The sequence below is a fragment of the Agrilus planipennis genome, unplaced genomic scaffold (assembly GCF_000699045.2).
Source record: "Agrilus planipennis isolate EAB-ADULT unplaced genomic scaffold, Apla_2.0 scaffold16, whole genome shotgun sequence".
Lineage (NCBI taxonomy): Eukaryota > Metazoa > Arthropoda > Insecta > Coleoptera > Buprestidae > Agrilus > Agrilus planipennis.
Genome location: NW_020438946.1, coordinates 277463 through 299365, shown reverse-complemented (window position 1 = coordinate 299365; position 21903 = coordinate 277463). Strand labels below are relative to the sequence as shown.

At 34.1% G+C, this 21903-nt stretch overlaps 1 protein-coding gene across 5 annotated transcripts in view; it reads left to right on the top strand.

Moving 5' to 3' along the window:
- The window catches only part of LOC108744688 (alpha-catulin), a 296147-nt gene that overhangs the window by 18177 nt on the left and 256067 nt on the right, over window positions 1–21903 (top strand). Inside the window, exon 1 of one of the 5 annotated variants that reach the window (XM_018480579.1) lies at window positions 21800–21819. The exons of the other annotated variants lie outside the window; for them this stretch is intronic. The gene's annotated coding sequence lies outside the window, so the exon portion shown is untranslated. Of the gene's footprint in view, window positions 1–21799; window positions 21820–21903 lie in introns of those variants that run through there. 5 annotated transcript variants of the gene reach the window in all.

The following is a 21903-nucleotide window of genomic DNA, read 5'->3' as shown; positions in this document are numbered from 1 at the left end:
TTTTTTTGTTTCGAAGTTGAAATCAAGGCATATTCACTGCCAAAAGTCAGTTAAAAATTTTCCATATTATTCGTTATTTCTTATTTTATTCAAAGTTTTTGGTCAAATTCCAAATTTTCTCTCAAACCGTATACTTTTTTATTAGTATCTATAGATAATATTTATTCACCTCATGATATGCTGCAAAACCTAATTAATCACGAATTTCTAATTTTATATACTCTTGTCTCCGATTGTACCTCCCAAACATCCTTAAGACATTAACCATTCAGTTTACATACATACTTAAATAAAAAAATGTTTTATAGGCTCTGTTTCCTGTACTATTAAAAAGAGGTAAAACTTATGAGATTGGATTTAGGAGCGAATCTCCGAAACTATTCAACCGTTTTCAAAAAATTTTTCAGTAATATAATATAGCGGCTCTTCAGAGTGGACATAGGTTATATATTATTCCATTAAATGAAAAGGGCTTTTCGTGGAGACCAATTTTGCAACTCAGTCGATGAAAAAACGGTTGAGCGAATGTGTTTCTTACGTAAGGCTGATTCTTAGTATGGGTTTAGACGGCACAGGCAACCGTCCGTCAATTTTGTGTTTTATTCGCATTACACAACACCTGACCGTCAGTTTTTCGGCAAATTTTACCCGGTTAGCACGTTTTTATCGCTATGTTTAAAAATTATTTGCTTCCTGATGTAGGCAAATGTGCCATTTTGCTTAAAGTAGAAGTTGAGGTGATAAAGAAGAAAAGGAAGATAAAAAAGCAGGAAAATCGAAAAAATAGGTACCTATATACAAGTTTATTGAAAATAAAAATTGAATGAACTTATGCTAGACGATGAAACAAAATTTCATCAATATTTCAGAATGCCTAAATATCAATTTAAAGATGTAGATTAATGACTAATACACTTCTGCTTATTCCCAACGAGAAATGTGATTTATTTGAAATACTTGCATTTAAAATGCAAATACAAAATAAAAAATAACTATTTTTATCTTGCGTTTAAATACTTTTTTGAGAAAAGCATTTTGTATTTCATTTAAAATACTTTTCCAAACCTATTTTCTATTTGTGAAATGCCAAATACATTTTTGCCGTTAAAAGTTTTGCGAGTATCGCCGATCAAACATTATGTGAAATACGTTTTTACTTACTTTTAAAAAAACATTTTGCACATCTCTGTTACCAACGAACTGAATGTATTCTTTTTTGAAATATGTGTCACCGATAGTGTGAATGAATAATACTTATTAAACTGAAAAATATTTTGTCGGACATCCGACGGAAAACTGCCTGCCGTCGTCTTGACAATAGTGGGAATCAAGCTTTAATGGTAAGAATGTTTTCTATAGAAAAATTGCAGAGTACTGATTGGTGAATATTAACTTAATGTTCTTGATTATTATCATAAGGTCTTAAGACTGGTTGGACATGCACCTGCACTTTTTCCTACCCTGAGCTAATCTTCGCATTTCCCTAAAACTAGAACAACCCACATCCTTAACTATTTGCGAACAGTAATCTAATCTAAGTCTACCTCTACCCCTTCTAACTCCCGTTTCTGCCTCTAATATGTCTCTGACTAAACCTTCATGCCTGACAAGGTATCTTACCAACCTATTTCGTCTATTTCTTATTGCCTTCCATAGAGTCCTCTGTTCTCCTATTCTTTCTACTGTCTCTTCATTTCTAACCTTCTCTATCCATGGTATCCTCGCCATTTGTAACACCACATTTCTAACATTTTTCCTTTTTTGCCGCGCCCATTGTCCATGTTTCGCACCTGTACAACGCCGCGCTCCAAACGTACACCTTTAACAATCTTTTTCGAATTCCTAAATTAACTGTTCGCGAGCATAGAAAGGAAGTATATTATAGAATGAATAACATAACGCAACACACTGTATACGATAAAGCGGAAAATTTTCTAGTAAGTGCTTGCTTGTTTCAATTCGCCACAAGCCTGTGCTCCATTAGGAATCAAACCAAACTTAAAAGTAGAAAATTACACAGACGTTGTACTCTCCGTACTTCTTTTAATTTACACCGACTGCTTTTAGATTCTCGATGTCGATTATTTTTATCCAGGGTGAATTGTTTTACCCGTTCAGTTCAATATTAAAGCTTCAGAAAGTAATTCTAAATTCTCTTAAAACGGAATTGCTTGAGTACATCTATTTAGAGATTGTTTTATTGCCACCTTTGTATATGTACAGTTAAGGCAAAACGTTCATCAAACATAAAAGTTACACACTTGTTCAAAATAAGGGAATGGTTTAGATAAAAACCAAACATAAAGGCGTCCAATTTAATTAATTTACTTAAAACGTCGACTTCTTAGCTACATTTATAAATTTAGACGTTTTTATGTTCGGTTTTTATTTGACTGCCATTGGTACAATTTATATTTACGTAATTTTGAAAAAAATGCATATTTCTCTCTTCCGATCATTTCTTCAGATACCTTTACCCAAAAGAAGAGAGGAACTTTGCATGAAAAAATATTGTTTTTATATCATTCTTTCCTTTCTTCCTTATTTGATTGTGAAATCAACGCCATTAACAGTTTCGCGGTGAGAGATTGAGTGATACTGTTCCACTATTTTGATTACGGGGATGTAGGGTTATGCGGTCATAAGGTTTTAGGGTTAGGGCTGTAAAGGATTATGAAGTTATATATTTTGTGGAAGAGTTTATTGTTTGCAGGTTTTAGGTTTAGAATCGTTTGGGATTATCCTGATTAACGGGTGTAGTGGATTTTGGAGTGCTTTTTGAGGTTATGTCCAAACCTTGACGTGCTAAGGTGAATTTGACCGCGAATTTGTATTCAAAACATATGGTAGGGATACATAGTCACCCAGGCGAAAATTTTCCTTCTTTAATAAGTGCAATTTAGTGAACGTGTGGCATATGTTCTTTCAATTATTATAATTATGTTTCTCTAAAAACTATTCTTATGTTTTCCTTATTAACATGTGTAGAGTTTTATGCTCCATGGACTTAGGTTAGGTTATGTTATGGTGTGATGTATCGCCATAAATAAAATGTAAGCATTATGCACCATTGACAACGGTATCCATGCTTTCAAATTTGGATAGTTCTATCCAGTGCTTACGCCATACTTGAACGTCTCCTCAAACCTATTTATTTAATTAATCTATTTGGATTTTTGAACGTTTCACTTTACTTCTATTTTACAAATGTTTGTGTTTAATTTTGACTTTCCTTTGATTATTTCTCAATCAAACTGGACTATTGTTCTTCCTCGTCTCGTAACTTAATTAAAGCGCGGCATCGTAAACGTCAAGGGCAGGTAATATTACGAAAAGTGTATTGATTGTTGTTAATCCCTGATTCTGACTGGACAGCTCCCTTCCTTCGAAACTAATAACCGATGTTTGTGGCGTCGCAATTCACGGCTCGACGTCGACCCGGATGAAACTAATCGACCGATGGTATATCCACCTTTATACACAGGTACGTTATACAAGTACTTACTTGTAGGTGTATGTATATGATATTTTACTACATTTATTCGATTGATAGGCTACAATGAACCTTAGAAATTCTAGTACTACGTGACAGTTGCTAATGAAAGTTTTTAAAAGCTTTTCGAACAAATTTAGGTTCTGGTTACGCGTTCTTATTTCCAGGGTGGTTTAAATATATAGACTGCTTATATACTAACATTTTGGTTGCCCTTTAGTGTTTGAAGTAACGTCTACCAGGGGATACAATACCTTTCCTATCCTGAGCTAAATTTCGCATTTTCTAAAACGAGAATATCCCACATACTTAACTATTTCTGAACAGTAATTTCATCTACGTCTACCTCTCCTCCTCTTAGCTCCTGTTTCTACCTATCTCGCCTGTTTCTTATTGACTTCGGTAGCGCCCTCTGATCTCATTCTATTTCTAACCTTATCTATCCAAGGTGTCCTAATAATTCTTCTGTAACACTACATTTTGGACGCTTCTAACCTTTTCTTCTTTACCGCGTCCATCGTCCACGTTCCGCACCCGTACAGATCTGTTCTCTCGACGAACATCTTTAGCAATCTTTTTAGAATTTCTAAATTAACCTTTCGCGGGTATAGAAGCGACTTTTTTTTGTTAAAGACGACTCGACAACATTACAACGGTAATGATGCTAATAATAATAATAATAATAACACAGGTAGGCACATAATAATAATAAAAATAACAACTTAAGTTCGGTCGAAAGTTGTGCCGATCCACGTTGACCCAGTTTCGTGAACGCCGGCCGATAGATCAGTTATCTAACAGCCCTCCGTTCCTTACACCATCTTCAAACCTTTGTCCCACGGTTTTGTAGGCCGTTTTAATTTCGAGCAAGCCGTGACATTCGATTTAATTTATCTGATTCCCGGATATTTATTTTAGGCAGATACGTATCGATTCTATGCTGTTTTACGTTTCCGTTTCAGGCGACCTTTATTATTATAATGACTATTATTATTTGGTTATTTTGAATTGGGTTTTCGAGACGAAGAGGTGTGGGGAATGATCGTAAAAAATCGAATAAAACAATACTTTGAAAAGTAGAATTAGATGATACAGTAGAACGTCTGTAACTCGAATATCAAGGGAGACGTCAAAAAATTCGAGTTGTAGAGTTTTCAATTCATGGAGGATTTTGATTCGACTTGTAGGGGTTAAGATTTGGTGTACTCACATTGTCAGTAAATCCTTGAAGTCGATAACTTAGTTTTTTATGAACTGTAGACGTAATAAATTTCAAATTATCGAGTTGTAAAGGTTGTAAAATAAAACATTGCTATGTTCGAGATACGGAGGTCCAATTTAATTTTTCGAGTTATAGAGCGAAAATATGTACCAAAATGGCTTGCAGGGACTCACTGATTATTTCGACTAATAGAGGGTTGAAATTTCGAGTAATGGAGGTCTTGGGGCTTGAAGGGAAGGGAACAAAACATTTTTTTGAGTTTTGTCGGTTTTCGACTTACCGAGGTTCAACTTAAAGAGGTTCTACTGTATATTGATAAAAAGTTCGGAAACCAGAAATTGTCCGATTGGTATTAACTTTTTCTGCATTTATTTGCGAAAAATCTTTTTCTAAACTATTTCATAATAGAGCAGATGTAGTATATATGGTTAAAATTTGAAGCCAATTGCAGAGTTTTGACCTTCAGAACTTTTACCCTACAGAATAGCTTCCAGTAGGTAAAAAATTTTTTAGACTGGAGTTACAATTCTGTAATATATTTACCTTGCTACTATTTCCGTTTCCCAGTTATTTTCGTCGCGGTTCTTCGGTTCACTAGATTAAAGATTATCCTATTGGACGTTTTATATCTCAGTCTTTAATGGGAATTTTATTTCGGAAATGCTGTTTAGAATGGCATCCTACACACAGTTTTTTTTGGCGGATTTATGTTAGAACTTGTTCACCACTTTTTTTAACGGTTTATTACTATCACTGTAAAAAAATATGATGCTTTACTTTATTTTCTAAAGGATTGATTTATTTGTAACAATTTTTTAATTTTTGAAGTAAAACTTCTTTGGGCTCGATGAGAGTAAAATCTCAAGGCCATGATACGACATGTTTTGCAACGTTTCGTTTCACGACGCGATAGGCTATGAGAATAGAAAGGCGCTCATGCGCATATCGGTATTACAGTCAGCTGTTAGTGACCGGTATCTCATATATATTATAGTATAATGTATACTCACTATACTATAGTGTTAAATTAATTCCTTCGTTATATCTGTGCAGTTATATTACAGTAAGTGTATTACAGTAAATGTTTATTTAACAACTATTAATATTTATTTAAGAGTGAGTATTATTATGTATTAATACTAGTTCCTTGTAGTTATTGATAGTTTCCGGTTTCTTAAGCACTTGGAAAAATAAACGGAAGCGAAAAAAAATTTGACATTTTTTTTTGTTATTGAATTACATAAAAACATATTAAAGTAATACTCCTTCGATGGATATAATAAGATAAAATATGTTAGAAAACATAAATCCTGAAAATTCTCGTACTCTCTCTTTCTTTCACCAATCATTACTTATTCGTTATGATGGTAGAGAGATCGCCTAAGAAGTTTCACTTCTTTCACGTGTACTGAGTTGCACTTGTAAGTGGATGTTTTTTTTTTTTGATAAATAAGGATACATCAGCAATATAATAGGGCTAGGCTAGGTAAAATGTTCACCGAATATAGACATTAAACTTTTTTTCTTATAAACTTTATTGAAACATGAAGTTATTATTTCTACAAGTTTTTTTATTCTAATATTCGATTTACGTTAGGTTAACAAATATACAAGTCACTCGCGATCCATCATCTTAAATATATTCATAAAATTAACTTTACTTTCTCAAACCCTGAAATCGATTGTGTTTATTTGCCCTGTATTGCGCTATTTTATCTTTTCGTTATACAGTGTAAACTCTTTATAACGTCACTAGATTTAACGACAAACTCCTTAAAACGTCGAAATTGCTTGACTTTGGTTGGTTTACATTGTTTTCTATACAATATTACACTCTATATAGCGTCACGCACACTCTATTTAACGACAACAATGCGGCATTATAAATCATTGCGCAGTACTTTTTAAGTTGTCGAAATAGATAAGAACTGCAGCTGTGTACGTTGTTGAAGAAGACGATCCTGTCCCTGCACCAAGCATCAAACAAGCACTTGATGCAGCGAAACTATTAAAAAAATACTTTTTATATAATCAAATTGATCCAGCAGTATCTCAAGATATGATTAAGATACGTAACAAAATACAATTAAAATATTGAAGCAGCATAAAACATCAGACGAAGACAGACTATACGCAAAGTATGAATAATAATGTTCGTGTGCAAAATGTGTACTATATTGGTAAATGAATATTATTATAGAATAGTAAAATAATATCTTTTATTTCTCTCCATTTAACGACCACTTTTTATAACGCCGAAAAATGTTCAGTCCCTTAAGTGTCGCTATATAGAGTTTACACTGTATTTTGTTCCTTTTTTATACTGTTCTTAACAATAGCCTCAAATCATTTCCGTGTTTCTCAATTCTCTCGCCGCACTCTTCTGTCAATTACTCCGTTTTTTATAAATTCTCTTAAAACACACATTTTCTCTTCCAATTCACACATTCTGCATTTTATTCTTCGCCTTTCGTCCGATACACGCATTCCTTACATTCATTTCCGATTCTGCATCCTCCAAATATAGTCGCTCCCTTTCTACCTCTTAGATATGCCGGTTCTTATTATTTCCTGCGAAATGTCTGCTTTTCTTCTTTCGTTACTATTTATTCTTTTTCTCCGTCTCAAATCCATACTACTTCATCTATTATTATCTTCTTGTATCCAACTGTAACCGTCTTATTCACATTTTTTCCTCTCATCCTTTATCATTTGCTCCAACGTCTTCTGCATTCTGCTCTCTTTCGCAGTCATATCATCTTTTATATAAACCTTCATCCCTCTCAGTCTTCTACTGTTTTTAACCACCTGTAACTTTTCTTCCCACTTCTCAATTTTTGCCCCACATGCCTACTTCCTTTACGTCCACCGTCAGCTCCATCTTCTCTTATAACTCCCTCTTCTGTTTATTCTCTTCCAACTCTATTCTTTGTATTTTCATCCCTTCTTTTCTTTTTTATATCTATTTCTAATCTCGTTATTCTTTTCTCTTGATATTCTGCTTGTCTCGCTACATGCTTTTCTATCCTTAACTCTTCCAGTACTGTCTCCTTTACTTCTGTTTTCAAGTTATTTTTTTCGCTTTAAACCATTCTTTATTGTATTCGTCCAATCTTTTTTCCAGTTCTTGTAATATTCCATTTGTCCCCTCTAGTTCTTTCATCTCTTCTTTTATACATTAATTTTCTTCCTGAAGCTTTCCAACCTGATTGAAATACTACCGATTGATATCGACCAGGCTTAATTACAGTAAATATCAGTAACTGACGCTAATAGTTTTTGTTTATCTGGATGAGGTAGGTTTGTATGGACAGTTGATTAATTATATTATTACCGGATAAGGGATGCGTGTGTTAAGATAAATCGGTACACGATAAGCGGATGTAGCACCGTCAGCTAGAACATGGCACGGACGTGTTATCGTTTATCACTGACACTGTATTTAGTTATGTATGTACATATGGGCTGTGTGTATATGGTACCTATACATTTATATCTATACGCATAATTGACTAGCCGTAATTATTGACGTTCCCTGGGCTGTCCTAGTCGCAAACTTATACGTATGTAAATAGTCCATGTAAGTTTTAAGTTTCTTCGCTGAAAAAAGTATTGTATTGGTTGGGAATTGAATCCGGCCGCCCGGTAGTCGCCGTTGCAGCCTATCTTTAGTGTCCGACCGAAACTGGTTTTTACGACCGAAACCGAAACCGAAACCGAATTTCGGCAACGGTCTCAGTTTCGGCCGAAACCGAAACCGAAACTTCCGTATAAGGATCATGTTTTGAGAGAAAAATAAAGAAAACGTTATTATAATCAGTCAGTTTTATTTTTTTATCGTTAAATCACATAGCTCTGCAGTCTTTGACATTTTCACTTATTGATAATCAAATCAAAATCAACATAACAACCCCTCATTTAAGGAAATACTTTAATTGCGCCTTAAAAATACTTAAAATAGGTGAGATGTTTATTTGAGTAAGTATAGTAGAGTAGACTCATTTTTCTTTTGTCTATTAATCTACTTCGCTTGGATGAAATTTAACGCGCCGAACATGACCGAGCAGAGCGCGAGAACTCCCGAACGCAGTTTCGGCTTCTGTCGTAGTTTCAGCAGGTTTGCCGCCGAAACCGAAACTAAACCGAAACTCGTTTTTTTGCCGAAACTCGACCGAAATCGAAATCGAAACCGAACTTTCGGTCGGACGCTACCTATCTTAGCCGAATAGGTACCCAAAAAGGAACATTTGTTAAATTTTTTTGAAAGAAAGAAATTACCTTTTAAACTTTACATAACGTTAATTTATTCTTTCTTTTGTATTCGTAATACTATGTCGAGGTGCACTTTAAATAGTACCTACTGCATACTATCAGTGATGAACAAAGTAGTTATTCAATTACTTGTTATAGACAATAGGCATCTAAAGATTAGTGTGTGTAGTAGTGCATTAGTTGTTCCACAACCGTCACTGCTTAAATTTTGCATGGATGTTAGTTGCTTAGTTGCTGTCCTTATTTCTCTATACGTTCCCAGTTCACGCACAGGGCCGGCTTCGGATTATAACTTCGTCTAGGTTTACCACGCGATTTCCTATTACATACGGTTAACACCCTTTAAAGCTTGCTACTTATTTCAGAAACACCCTGTATTAAATGTAAATGTATACCTGTATGTCAAATTTTGTAATGTGTAACTCGAAGTTGATCTGTAAAACATTTATTTTACATAGTGGCGTAAATAAAGACAGGGTAGAGAAATTATTTGGTTGGAAATTCTCATAATTATGCCTGCTGTCTTTATTTCTTTATATGTTGCCAATTCACGAACAGGGTCGGCTTCGGATTGTAACTTCGTCTAGTTTTCTTACTCACCACGCGATTTCCTATTACATCCGGTTAACTTGCTACTTATTTCAGAACCACCCTGGTTGTGTTACTCGAAATCGATCCGTAAAACATTTATTTTATATAGTGGCGTAAATAAAGACAGGGTAGAGAAATTGTTTGGTTGGAAATTCTCGTAATTATGCCGTTTTTGCGTTTGACCGATTTTTCCTTTTTCCTGAGATAGCTTTCCATTCGACGTGTGCGGTGAGATGAAACCACTTTCATTTAAAAGAGGAGAAAGGTCAATTTATTCAAATTTATTCCGTGACCTTCCCTATCCAGCTTTGATCATCGTAATCAAATAAAAAAGTATATGGCAGTGCTATAAACTTTGTAGTACCTTCTAATAAAAGAGAATGTCACATATGGACGTTTTATGTTGTGCCCACATAAGCACTTTTACTGGCTTTAATTCTTGAGTTGATGAAACGAACGAAATCTAAAAGAACTCATATACTCGCATTAAAATTGAGAGTTTAGTTTCCAAAATAGGAAACATGTGCAGTGTAGTCGCCAAGATTTTATGCAAAGTTTCTCCCTTCCTTTTCGTTTAGGTAAAGATATTTCTGTAATTCTTCTTCACTGTTAAAAGTATGGTTACTGTTTACAAAAAAAAAATTAATTAAACTTCCACGATCTGTTATTCTCTTGACTATCGTTTCGTTACTTTGTGGCTTCATCAGAAGATACACCAGTTCTTAAACTAATTCTGTTTATACAGTAGAACCTTGATAACTGAAACCTCGATAACGTAATAACTTCTATAAATTGATAAAATTTTGTGTTCCCTTCCCTTTCGGAGTCTAAAACCTCTATTACTTAAAATAAAAACCCTGTATAATTTAAACGAATAATTTGGGCATCGCACCTCAGTAAGCAGTGAAAAGTGGTTTGAATTGAGAGAACGTCTTCTAAGTAAAAGACGAATAATTGCTGAATTTCCTAATTTAGAAAAATGTTTGTTGCTAAATCATTAGAAATTCATAATTTTAAAACTTAAACTTAAACCCATAGTAAGTAAAAACCTCAATAACTCAAATTATTTTACGTTTCCTTTGGTCTTTATCTTATCGAGGTTTTACTGTATATTGAAACATGGACAGTGGGCGCGGCGGAAAAGAAAAGGTTAGAAGTGTTCGAAATGCGGTGTTATAGGCGGATGATGAGGATATTGTGGGTAGAAAAGGTTATAAATGAAGAGGTATTGGAAAGAATAGGAGAACAGAGGACTCTATGGAAGTCAAGCAAAAATAGGCGAGATAGGTTGGTAGGACACCTTCTCAGGCATGAAGGTCTACTCAGAGACATATTAGAGGCAGAAATGGGAGTTAGGAGGGGTAGAGGGAGACCTAAATTAGATTACTGTTCGCAAATAGTTAAGGATGTGGGCTGTTCTAGTTTTAGGGAANAGAGTAATTTACGAAAGCTACATTCGCTTGTTAAGTCTTGTGGCAGAAGTAAGGTTTTCTCTTCGTCAAATGTTCAAATGCCTTGTCAAATTAAAGTTGATATTTTCATAAAAGGAGTAGGAAAACTGAGGGCTTTATGGAAGTTAATAATAAATAGACGAGATAGGTTGGTAGGACATCTTCTCAGGCATGAAGGTCTACTCAGAGACATATTAGAGGCAGAAATGGGAGTTAGGAGGGGTAGAGGTAGACCTAAATTAGATTACTGTTCGCAAATAGTTAAGGATGTGGGCTGTTCTAGTTTTAGGGAAATTCGAAGATTATATTTAGTATTAAAATTTAGTCATCATGATCATAAGGTCGTCAGTCCTAAGACTAAGGAAAGAGTGGAGGTACGTGTCCAACCAGTCTTAGGACGGACAACCTTATGATGATGATGAAGTGATTATAACTAGGCTGGAGGTGAAGGAATGAGGTGCAGTCGTGAGGAATTATTTAATTCTATTTGATCATTCAGTGGCTCACTTTTATGCTTATATTTTCCATATTTTCAAGCAGATTAAGCTTATATAGCATTTATTTTCAGTAAGTAAAATTATAATTTCGTACTTTAAATGTCTTTAGATGCGATGGGTGATTAGAATTATTTTTTAATTGTTTAAATGACTAAATATGTTTGTCATTTCGTTTTGGGAATTATCTCTCAGTTTACTACCCAATATAAAAACTGATTTCTAGTCTTTCTACCTTTATTTTCTAATGAATTTTATACAGAAGCCGAGTATGTTTTATTAAAGATAACTATTACAATTACGTTTATAGTTATGTTAATAAATATTTTCTTGTCGAAATACATCATTTAAAAATCGATGTACCTGATCTAATGTCAGCCAAAAGTTATGTCGTAGATAATACAATTGTAATTTATGCCGATAGGTTGTGCGAAAGTTGTGAAATAATGCCCCAAGAGAAATTTACGAAAGCTACATCCGCTTGTTAAGTCTTGTGACAGAAGGAAGGTTTTCTCTTCGTCAAATGCTCAAATGCCTTGTCAAATTAAAGTTGATATTTTCATAAAAAAAAATATTCGCAAAATATTGTATTAGTGTAGCTTTATTATGTTCTTTCCCAAACTTAAATTTCAACTTGTAATCCTTTGGGGTTTCGTAGGCGAATAGTGAAAATAGAACTCTTACAGTTTTAGGAAATGAGTGATCATAAAATTAGGTGACGAAAAATTAAAAGAAGTCAGTGATTTTCGGTATCTAGAAAGTCAGATAATTCACGACGAAAGGAGCAGTATAGGTACAAAACAAACGATCGAGTCGCCTTTAACAAAAAGAAGTTACTATTTAGAAATTCGAAAAAGATTGTTAACTGGAGTACGGCTCTGGTCGTGGACGGTGCGCGCGGTGAAAAAGTAAAGATTATAAGCGTTCGACATGCGGTTGTTACAGGCGAATGATGAGAATATCATGGAAAGAGAAGATTAGAAATGAGAACGTATTAGAAAGTGTAGGAAGACAGAGGGCGCTATGAAAGTTAATATGAAATAGGCGAGATGGTTTTGTAGGACACTTTCTCAGGCATGAAGGTCTAGTTAGAGACATATTAGAAATAGAAACAGGAGTTAAGAGGAGTAGAAGTAGACCTAGATTAGATTACTGCTCACAAATAGTTAAGGATGTAGGATGTTGTAATTTTAGAGAATTGCGGAGATCAGTTCAGGATAGACGTGGAGGTGAGTGTTCAATCAGCCATGGGACTGACGCCCCTATGATGATCATAGTTTTGCCATATCTGTCTGTCTAAATTTTACTGAGAGGCAGGCTTCATAAAACGCTGTCGCAAAGCAACTGGTAGAGTTGCTCCGTGTTCTGTCGAAGCTGTCAGCGACGTGCTGATGAGATCTAACAAAACAGAAATCGTTATCCTTGTCTGGTAGTTTCGACAGAATACTAACCACCATGAACATCTGTATTCGAAATTGGCAAAGTTCGCAATAAATTATTTATCTGTGAGAATGGACGTATAGTGTTTCTTGTTTCCACTTGAGACTTTAGTGATTTGCTGCGTTTTGAACACGGCCTTGTTAAGTCAGGAAATGCTTTATGAGCAGTACAGACAAAGTGAAAATAGATAAACGTATAATAGTAAGCGGTGCAGCGGTTAAAGGTTGCTTAGGTACGCAAAAGGTTAGGGTCGGCTTTATAACTGCCTGGTTGGAATTATATCTTTAAACAAGCGTTTTTGCATCTCCATATTCGTGAAAATGATGAATTTTCTTTAGACTCCGATGCTGTCAACATGTTCAAATTCTGCTTGTCTGCATCTCTTTCTGTTACACATTAATTGATGTAATGTTATTCCTTTTTCTTTAATAGTGCCCGCTGCAATTCCTACCTGACATCTCTTTTCTATGTTTACAGTACCTATCCTCTACGCCGTCTGTCGTGAGTAAAAGTAGGCGTTCTGTTAGCAACCGCTCTAGTTCTGTTAGTAAGTTGAAAGAAGAAAGTAAATGCGACAGTTTTATTGCGGACTATGCCAATTTTGAACTTCCCAACTATAGATACCCATCTGTGTTGGACATATTGTATTCCACTAAATGTAGCAAATAGATGGCGTTTACCGCATCGTTTGTAGGACTTCAATCTCTTACAAATTCACATTTTAAACGTTTCCAACTTTTCATTTTTCTTAGCGCTTATCGCATTGTCCATGTTCCACACCCATACAGAGCATGTATCCAGCAGAATAAAATTACAATAAATGTCATATTTACTTATTTATGTCTTCTTAAATAATTTTGTAGGTATTTCAATTTAAATTAATTCTGATGCCCTTATTGTTTTCGTTTTTATTCATGTTGATATGTCGGGATAAATGTATAATGTATGAGTTGTCGAGAAGTTATAACAAATGCTGGTTATTTCATAAGGGAATATTCGTTCTGATTCGGGACGCTTTCGAGAAATTTCCTTTTTTTTTTTGAGAATTTTCTTCTCTCACCAAACAATGTTGACTTTCGTATGATGTTTAATATATATGCGTCTACATGTTCCAATATTCTTAGTTACATACCAAGCGTCGTGAATATCATATATAAAACGTTATTATTATTAATACTGTCGGCTATCTCATATAAATCTGTCAGAGACGGATGTATATTTTTATATTAGGGGGAGCTACATAATTTCACATTTTGAATTTACTTTCAGTTGGGCCAAAATACGTGGTCATTATTTATCACGGAGGTGAAATAATTGAATTTATTATAAATTACAGGATTTCAGTTGTGCTACTATGTTTTACGTCAAGAATATATGACTAATTTGTCAGATCCAGTGTTTAGTAAAAAAAGTTTAATTGGTGATAAGGCAAAGTCAGTCTACTTTAGATGAGAACATTAAGGGTATCGAAGTGGTGATACAACGTTTCGCCTTTAGATTATATATTTTAATTAAAGAAACCTGTAATTCATAAATTACTTGTCTTATTTATCAAAAGTAATCTTGGTAATTTGGTTTTGTCTTGTCTTAATTTTGCACGTTTAGCAAGATTAATATAAGATCAAGACGAAGACGTATTTTTGATCGAGATTAAGTTATTTATTAGCAAAATTCTCACGTATCTAAAAATTCTAATACAGCTACAAAATAGAACGGAATAATTCATTGAAAATATTATTTAAAAAATATAAGCAAATTGCGTTATCTTATGTATTGTACCAATTCTTTTCCAAAACAAAGAGGTACCTCAAATTTTTGTGAAATCGGTCATTTGTTAAATAATTTGTTGTTGTGTGGTTGTAGTAATTAGAAATTTATTTTTGAAAACACCATCGACGTCTTGCATTTGGTGTGACTTCTTTAGAGTAGATTATAGGTTAGTGATTTTTGTGAATATACGATCTAGATTATGAAAGTAAAGGTATACATTGTAGAACGGCATTTTTCGCGACAATAATTTTTTACTGACCCTCTGCTGACTTTAATTACTTAAACACGTAATATTTTGGTAAAGGATGAAAGAGAATTCATAACATATATCCTTCAGATTAAAGAATATCACGAACACCAATTAGTAGAATAAACAGTGACTGATGTCGCTGTAATGTGATTGCGGGAATTAATGAAAAAGAGAAACCTTCTAAGTATGTAGTATTTGTACATTAAATTAATTTATTTTGATATCGTTAGCGTATAATCTCACTAATGCAGATACTCAGTCAGCATGTAGTTAAAGCCGTTTTATTAGATAGTATCAGTACCGTATCAACAAAAATTAGTTTTATTTGACGTGACAGAAAGCGATTTTTATATTTATCATAATATAAGGTATGTGCCTAGCTTACAGGAAGTGATTGAGCACTATAAACGTTTGTATCTTTATTTTTAAGAAAAACGTAGTTGAAAGTACAGGTAAATTATTCAGTTTCGGCCCTGGTAAAGAAATACGGTCCGCAACGCTTTACTCAATCATCTGGTGATTACTAGCATCTGTGCAGCATTTGTATTGTACTTTTTTTGCTCATGTGTTGCTTATATGTTAGATTATATTTGGTGTGATTCAAGGTGTTTATGTTAACAGCCAACTTCTAGTAACCGTTTGTTCTTTCAACGTTTTAAACCTTGTGCAGTTCAATAAACTGATTCAGTCGTACAGAATCAGTCATTGGTGTAGATCAATCACTGTAGAATAGTGTTACAATAATGCGACAAGATACCTACTTACGGGTTTGAACCATATCGCTGCTGTAGGGATGAAATCCTCGATTTCGAGGAAGACAATTCCCCAAAATTTTACATGCGAAATAGTAGAGAACGTTGGTTTGTCTTAGTCTGGCAATTTTTAAACGAACAGTTGCTGCATCCTTATCATTTGCAGCGGGTGCAAATCTTGCTTGATGCTGATTTTCAGTCGCGAGTGCCCGTGGTTTTGAAAGAAAAGTACTGCATAGGTGCGAAATTTTTGGGGACTTATTTGACTTTTTTGTTAAGTTTACTTACATTATGTGAAATACGAAATTGTTTATCTTAGACATTCGATAATCGGTAATGTTTACTTCTCCATCCATGTAGCTGCACTAATTTAATTCAGTTATAGACACTTATGTTACCAATTCACGCACAGGATCGGCTTCGGATTGTTAACTATTGTGATTTTCCTAAACAAAAAATATTTCTGTTACATTCTATATAATGTTACGGAGATATTGTTACAGTTACAGGAAAAAATCTTTCGTTTTTTATATACCGAAGAATATTATTAATGAATACTGTCCTATTAAAATTAGATTAGTAAATTTTCAAAATGCGTTCACTTCACTTCTAAATCGTTTTTATCAAATTTATTTCCAACGTTCGCCCTCTTATTAAATTTCAATTTGCTGCATCCATCATCAGTTAGATCAAAATTGATTTCGTCGAATTTTAATCAGTGTCAGAAACGGGTTAAAAAGTTTGTTACTGGCGTTAATAAATTACACTGCCTATCAATACATCAAATGTTACTGATCGTATTTAAAAATTACTTTTCTCCTTCATTTACAAGTTCGAGAGGTTTTAAGTATTTTGGAGCTTTTATATAATCTTTTATTTCGTAGAGGTACCTATATGTTTATGGGCATTTGTCAATTTTTGTGAGGTCGCATTCTAGATTAATGTACTCTGAATGCAAAAATGTATCCGTCAGTTTCTAGGAATGCTTAGGATTGCAATGAATTACCTATCTGCTGTCTAGTTTGCTTCTTCAGTCTTCTTTTACCTCACACCTGATACGAAATGTCACGTATTTAAACACTTTTTTCACTATTACTAAATTTATTTTATTTACTATTATTAATTCACCACTACTTCAATATATGTCATACACTTTGTCCAATCTTCGTTCTATCTACTTCGCTTTGTATCGTCTCGAACTCAATCTCGTACTAACTAACTCTCCCTATCTCGCGGCAACTATTTATAGGAGCTGGCCATGTTCTAGAATGATCCAGAACGTGCCGTCTAGAAAATGTCGTCTTCTTTGTCGCTGTGTATGTTGGGTTGTCTGCATACATGTGACACTAAAGAAAAATCAGAACCAGTCACGGAAATGTCAACGTCCGTGTCGTGAACATGAATGAAAATTTAATTTAATCAAATTTGTTTTGGTTTCAATTTTTTCAACGTTTACGTATATTATTACGCGTATGAATTGTTACTGGTCGACATGAATTGATAACATGTGAAAGCGATTTGCAAAACCGACCGTGATGGAGTCACGCGAGAGAGTTCTTTGTCATGCAAATCGCTCCGATCGCTTTCCCGGCACTTTATTATCATTACGACCTTTTGCAACTCGAATGGAACGTGGACGTTCCTGCAAAAAAGACTTTAATTTGTGGCCAGCTCTTTGTTTCTGATTTAGTGCTGCTTGGCACAGTAGTGGCAAATGATAAATACAGTTGATATACATTTGTAAAATAAACAATTGACGCAGCGCCGGCCTTAGCCTTCGTAGCGCTTTTGGGTAAGTTTTTGGTAATGCTCCTTGTAAAGCCACAGTTGTCGCGATTTAAAAAGGAATTTTAATTTATTTATTAACCTAATTAACTCTTCCATTTTTTAATTCATGTATATGCAACCAACTATACACCCAAATATAGACATTCAAACCCGTTTTGTTCTTTGCAATTGTTAGAAATTCTTATTAAAAATCGTTCGAAACACTTAATAAAATCGAGTGAATTTTACGGAACCCTAGCCTTTAAAACATTGAATATATCGCCTTTATGGCATTCCACGTATCTTTTGTCTGTTTTCAAACACACAGATAAACCTACGGCTAGCAATTAACATATTTAGTTTATCACTTGAATTTATGAAATTTAAAATTTATGATTTTTATGATGAAAAGCGTTCGAAATGTGGTGTTATAGGCGGATGATGAGGATAACGTGGGTAAAAAAGGTAAAAAATTAAGAGGTAGTGGAAAGAATAGGAGAACAGAGGACTCTATGGAAGTCAGTAAAAAATAGGCGAGATAGGTTGATAGGACACCTTCTCAGGCATAATGGTCTAGTCACAGACATATTAGAGGTAGAAAAAGGAGTTAAGAGGGGTTTAGGTAGACCTAGATTAGATTACTGTTCGCAAATAATTAAGGATGTGGGCTGTTCTAGTTTTAGGGAAATGCGAAGTTTAGCTCAGGATAGGAAAGAGTGGAGGTACATGTCCAACCAGTCTTGGGACTGAAGACATTATGATGATTATGATGATGATTCGCCCTATACCATATTCATATGTCTATGGATTTAAACTAAGAATAGTGAAAATCACTACATTAAAATTGTCACCGCTGCATTGACATTGCTTTTTACAATGACCGACTTTATTTTTTATTATAGTAGGTACATAGTGTTACAAATTTTTCTTTTTTATGTTTAACTCCACTGTGTGATGCGCTTGTAGCCCTAAAAGATCGACCCTCGAATACCACCGGCATTTATTTACTCCTCTGTGAATTGTGTTTTCTTTCCGTTGTATGCAAATGTCAGAGAATTTCCGACTTGGGCTGACCTAAAAACGTTAATTACGATTCGAAATTCCAACGGAAAATGTATTAAATTTGTTTGGAATTTCCAGAAAATCATGCCTTAATGGCACAAAGGCTGTATTACTTAATCGCAAACAGGATTGTTCGTATTGTGGTAATTTTAAATCCAGTAGTTTCAAGCGCGATGCACCATTGATAAAGGCACCGTGGTTACGGGTAGTTAGTAAAATAATAATTGACCACAGAAGTACGATTAACTGGAAGATAAGGGATAGCTTAGGTACATATTCAGTCTTGAGATTAGTGGGTGCGCGCATAAGCTGATGATAATAAACAATAGATGAGTCGTCAATAGCCTGTTGTTATTAAATCCTTTTTATTTATCTATTATTTTATTCGTTATTCGTTGCTTTTTAAAAAGTTTTCTACTAGATTCCTGGATCAATTTGCAACAAACGTTGCTATGCACTGCTACAAGGTACATATATATGTACTTGTATTTGTCATTATATTGTGGAAACAAAAGAACATTCAAAGCAGTTGAAACACTTTTGGTTTGCTTTTCTCAAAGGGGTTTCGTTCTCCAGAATTTCCAGAAAAGGATTTTCGTTGTACTGTTTTCGAACTAAGATGAAAGAGCTGTTCGTAGTTTGTTTCTCTTCAAAAGAAGAAAAATACCGAGAAGCAGTACAATAAAGTTTACAACGAATGCACTTTTTTGGTTAAAATTTTCCCAGCCAACAGAACATTAAGGAACGAGGTTCTCAAAGCTTTCTTCGAATCCCCATGTAATCTAGTTAGTGTGTAATAAAATCTGTGTTCATTTCAGTTACAGGTAGTGAGTACAGCGATTGAATTAATGCCTTGTTTTTTTGGAAAATTACGAAATTGAACCATATAGGGACAGTAGTTTTATTTATTTAAACCATTTTCGCGATATTTATACAATAAGTTGTAGAATTATATCACCGCTTACTCTCTCGTTAATATTGATATCAGTTATTGTCCTTTATCATTTATACCCCGTTGGATACTTGCCGTTTATTTTATTTTCGGAAACTTCTCGGATGTATCTTTCGCCTTGCCAGCGTCTGCTAAAGTAACCGCCGGTATTGATCGCTGATTGCGGCACTCGTTCATAGTAATACGTTTGATGTCTTTGAACGGCCTTTAAATGTTACTATTAAAGATAATTTTTTTCTTGGTGTTACCATATAAAATATAATGATCATTGTAAGGTCGTCAGTAGGTGCTAAAACTTCTAATTTTTCGTCTCCTATATTTATATTCAATCTTTTCTTACTTTTTCCTATTGCATACCAATATTTTTACTACATTTTATTACACATTTATTTTCGTATCATATTACAGTGTAAACTCTTTATAACGTCACTCGATTTAACGACAAACTCCTTAATACGTCGAAATTTCTTTACTTTGGTTGGTTTACATTGTTTTTCTATACAATACTACACTCTATATAGCGTTACGCTCACTCTATTTAACGACAACAATGTGGCATTATAAATCATTGAGCAGTACTTTCTAAGTTGCCGAAATAGATAAGAACTGCAGCTGTGTACGTTGTTGAAGAAGACGATCCTGTCCCTNTTTGGAATCCTTGCAATCATCAAGCGGACAAGTACCTAGATACAATTTCTAGTGTCTTAAGTACTTCAGGAAGACCGAAGACTTTTTTAATTCTCAATGACATTCTCATCACGCTTCAAACTATTTAGGACCAGGATGAACAATTAACGTTTGTTTGTCAAAATCTTTGAGCGCACGATACCCATAAACATGCCACAAGAAATGGATCTTTTATCACAACACCCATGAAAAGCAGTAATCGTTTTAGAAATTGCATTTAAGGAGAATGCAGATCTAGAAGACAAGCGGTCGATGAAGATCAGGTATCGGCATTTGATCGGTTGCAGCTTCTTTTATAACAAGTTACGCCACTAGTTTTTGTGGTTTTCATACACGATAACGGTGTAAGGTTACCTTCAAAAAAATACACCTATATCTGTATCGCATTCTGGCTAAATACTCTATATTGATATCAATATATTAACGATATAATAACGATTACAAAAGTAGTGTTATATTTTTTTTTTCATTTTTAAAAGTTTGATATGGTGACACGTTCAAGCATTTATGTGCAAATTTTCTTAAATTAAACTAGGTGCCCACGAGGGTATTAAATTCTGGAGAATTATTGTTATATTTTTATCAAGGGCTATAAATCCACAAGGTAATAATAAAAAGTGCGTGAAAGTTATCCCCATTTATTTTGTTCGCGGCTTGTTTGTAAAATATTGACTTTTCTTCAGCTCAAGGCATTCCAGGGCGTAATTTGCTTGCTAAAAAATTTAAATTAGGAACTGTTGCGAGAAAGCGAAGTGACGCAGTGGGGGAATCTGGATGTAAGAAGGGATATATCGCGTCTTTTAGGACTTTATGTGCAGAGTTGAAATATTTTTTGGAATTTGATACCTAATTATAATTATTATGTGTCACATCCTACGTTTGGAGTTTTGTCTGTTTCTTTTGTTGGGTTTACATATCTAAATTGTAAAAATGAAATTTCTTGTTCTTCTCTTCATTATGTCGCATGCCTTAAGGGGAACATTTAAATAAATAGTATTTTGCATTTGACTCAATTTTTTAGGGATTTCAGTATAATACTCATCATTGTTCAATAAATTTGTCTATTTTGAGTAATAGTAGGTATAAAAGCTATAAATATCCAAGAAAATAGGTTTTCCGTCCTACCATCTGGCTTTACAATAGATTAAACTGATCTACCTCCTGAATCGAATTAATTAAATATGAAATTTTTATTTTATATATTGGCATGCGGGAGGTACTAATATGTATACATGTTGCGATTATACTTATTTTACAATTACATTTTGTTTTGTTTTTCGTTTATAAAATTCGAACATTTTGGTACAAAAATATCCGTGAGCTTTTATTTTTATTTGTAATTACTTTGCAGTATTGCTTGCATAGTTAGTAAATAATTACGCAGTTGTTAATGTTCGAATATGGATGCAAAACAAAAAGTTTTGCATTATTTTCATACTCTGTTTTCTATCTTTGTACTGTTCTTCTATGAAAGCATTTGTTCTCTTCCGGTAGATAGATGGTGGATGATGGATTATGTGCTGAAAAATTAGACTCCACAAATTGCTACATGTACGAGGGTGGATTGATAAGTTTCCGGCCTAACCAAGAGATGACGCCACTAGGCCTACCTTGAGGTGACATTCTATAGTACCATCCTTGGATAGCTTGTAGCTATAGTTTCAGCCCGATCTCCTTGCTAGTGTAGGTTTGACAGCACG